The sequence below is a fragment of the Suricata suricatta genome, chromosome X (assembly GCF_006229205.1).
Source record: "Suricata suricatta isolate VVHF042 chromosome X, meerkat_22Aug2017_6uvM2_HiC, whole genome shotgun sequence".
In the NCBI taxonomy this organism is placed as follows: domain Eukaryota; kingdom Metazoa; phylum Chordata; class Mammalia; order Carnivora; family Herpestidae; genus Suricata; species Suricata suricatta.
In genome coordinates this window covers 44405721-44409143 of record NC_043717.1, presented here as the reverse complement: position 1 = coordinate 44409143, position 3423 = coordinate 44405721, and positions in this window count along the sequence as shown.

The window sequence follows — 3423 nt, the reverse complement described above, 5'->3', positions numbered from 1 at the left end:
CAGCGCAGGTCGGCCCGCCTTACTTCGGATTGACGGCTCCCGCCCGCCCATCCCTACTCCGAGGCGCGCTGGTCCCGCCTCCCGGCTGCCCTGGGAGGCGAGGAAATAGCTGAAAGGTGGGTAGGCGGGGGAGCAAGCGGCCGGTCGACTAGTGTGGCCATATGACCCACTTGTAAGCCAAGAGCTTATCTGGTGGCCTCTGCCAGGGCCCAAATATGCGTGTTGCCGAATCTTAGTGACCAAGCAATCACCATGGCCACATCATACAAGGGTCGGGGTCCGTCTTTTTGTCTACAAAGGAAGATGGCGACGGGCTGGTGTGAGAAAATGGCCGCCTATGTCACATGTCTTGTCTAGTGCTCCGCACCTAAAAGTGACTTGGTTAGCCGTTCCCAACTTCTTCCTGGCTTGTAGGGCCCCAGACAAACCCTGAGGCAACCGCTCCCTGCGATTTCTGCAGAAGTTCAAATCCAGGCCAAGCCCAGGAGCCGAACAACTGGAAGCCTCTCCCGCCCGTTTGCCCTCTTCCCCTCCTCCCCCCTCCTTCCCATTGGCCCCAGAGCGGCAAATGAAGAAGGGAATGAATGTATATCTCTGAAGTGGGTACAAATAAGGATTTCGTTAGAAACGATCTTGAGGCGCTCCTGACCTGGATGAAGAATAAGATCTCCCCTTAAAAATGGTAAATATTAGTCTGAAAATGCCTTCTTTATGATAATTTAATCGCAGCCCCTTCTCTTCCTCAAACCTAAACTTTAGGGGTGGGGCCAAGACCCCACTACCCCGGGGGTGTGTTCTTCCACCTGGAGAGTATCCCTCTGTCTACTCCTACCCCTTACAAAAGCACTAGTCACTGCGCCTACACGAATGGAAGGCTTCTAACCTCACATCCTGGAAACACACAATTCCTCTGCACTCCAAACCAGCCCTGACCACCTTCGCCCTTCCCCCTGCATTAGCAAATTCTTCCTGTTTAAGACCTAACTCTGGTCACATCTATGAACTTTCCCAGCTGAGTTTGAAACTCAGAACATCTTTCTACACTTGTCACTTAATGCTGTTATCATTTCTGTGGCTGCGTCTCCACACAAATGGAGATGCAGTCTCACCTCCTGAGACTAGGGGCCATATATCTTCAAGACCTCAACAAGACCGGTACAAGGTAGACCTCAGGAAATATATGTGAAATGGGTGAGTTTATAGGCCTGTATCACAAATCAATGGAAAATGGACAATTTAGTAGATAGCATTGGGAAATTGGGCTCACCAAAGAGAAATAAAACTGGATCCTGACTTATTTCCACATAAGCTGGTGAAAGACTTTCAACAAAGTCCCAACTGTGCAAACTACAAGGGAAAAATGCAATGAAATCTTTGTTAAGAATGAAAATTGGTGTTACTACTTTGGAAAACAATTAGGAAGTTATCCAGAATAGTTAAAGAGGGGCCCTGGGACCCAGGAATTCTACTGGTAACGATGTATATAACTTCTAGACTTTAAGTCCTAGAGAACTTGGTTTTTTAATGTTTATTTTTGAGAGAGAGAGCCAGTGGGGGAGGAGCAAAGAGAGAGAAAGAGAAAGAGAAAGAGAGAGGGAGACACAGAATCCAAAGCAGGCACTGAGCTGTCAGCACAGAGCCCTCCTCAGGGCATAAACTCATGAACCATAAGATCATGACCTGAGTTAAATTCAGATGGTTAACAGACTGAACCACTCAGGTGCCCCTTCCAAGAGAAATTTTTAAACATATGCTCAAGGAGGTATGTGCAAGAAAATTCATTGCATAACTTTGTAATAGAGAAAAAAATTAACAATCTAAAAGTTCACCAACAAGAGAATGAATAAATAGTAGTATAGCCATATAACAGAATACAGCAACAAAAAAATTGAAACAGTTGCATAAATCAATCCAGATAAATTTCAAAAACACAATGCTGAGATAAAATACAAATTGTAGAAGGATATGTAGATTTAAAAAAAATTTTTTTAAGTAATCTCTACACCCACCATGGGGCTTGAACTCATGACCCCAAAAGATCAAGAATCAGATGCTTTACGGACTAAGCCAGCCAGGCAACCCTATATAGTTTTTTTTTTAATCTAGAAAACAATGTACTGTGTTCTTTATGGATTATATAAATATATAACCAATATTTTTAAAGCAAGGGAATTAAATACCAAATGCAGAATTTTGATCAGTTCCAGAAAAGAAAACAAAGAAACAGAATGAGAGAGATACACAGTTTGTCTAAGATTTTATTCGGGAAGTAGGTACATAGGTGTGTGTTATATTATTCTCTATACCTATTTGTTTGCCTGAAATATTACATACTCTTTTTAGAAAGACTACAAGTATCTATAACAAAATTAATAATGGTTAAATCTAGATCAGAGGTTTTCAAACCTTGGCCAGCATCAGAATCACTGGGAGGGCTTGTCAGAAAATTGATTGCTGGGCCCTACGACCAGGTTTTGTTTCAGTAAGTCTGGTAGGGCCCAGAAATTTGAGTTTCTAACAAGTTTCCAAGTGATGATGATGATGATGATGATGATGATGCAGCAGAAGGAAGAGGGGAGGAAGAGGGAGAGGAGAATCATCTGCAGCTGCTACTAGTACAGATACCATATTTTGAGAACTACTGACAGAGAAAATGAGATTATTGGTGAATTTTGTTGTCATCATTGTGCTTTTCTGTGTTTTCCATGTAGTCAATGAATATGAATTACTTTACAGAAAGGTTTTTGTTGTTTTTTTTATTTAATTCACCTTAATCTTTACTTCAAACTCTTATTTCCCTCCTGTAGGCATCCATCCTATGATATTTTATGCAAATCTTTTTCCTTATGTGTTCTGGCAAAATATGTATTGCTGATTTATGTGCGTGTAATTCCTACAAATTTTTATTTTTCATGTTTTAAAAATTCAGAACACTTGAAAGACTAGTATATTGAAAGCCCATATACCCTTAATATTTTGCCAGACTTGCTCTACTTCTTTTTTTAGGTGCATGTATACATTTTCTTTTTGATGAGCCATTAAAAAGATTTTCTTATTTAATAGTTTATTGTCAAATTGGTTTCCATATAACACCCAGTGCCTCTCCCTACAAATGCCCCCCACCATGACCATCACCCCCTTCCCTCCCTCCCCCTCCCCCTTCAGTCTACGGTTTGTTTTCTGTATTCAATAGTCTTTCATGATTTGTGTCCCTCACTCTCCCCAGCTCTCTTTCCCCCTTCCCCTCCCTATAGTCCTCTGTTAGGTTTCTCCTGTTAGACCTATGAGTGCAAATATATGGTATCTGTCCTTCTCTGCCTGACTTATTTCACTTAGCATGACACCCTCGAGGTCCATCCACTTTCCTACAAATGGCCATATTTCATTCTTCCTCATTGCCTATATGGCAATATAGTATTCCAT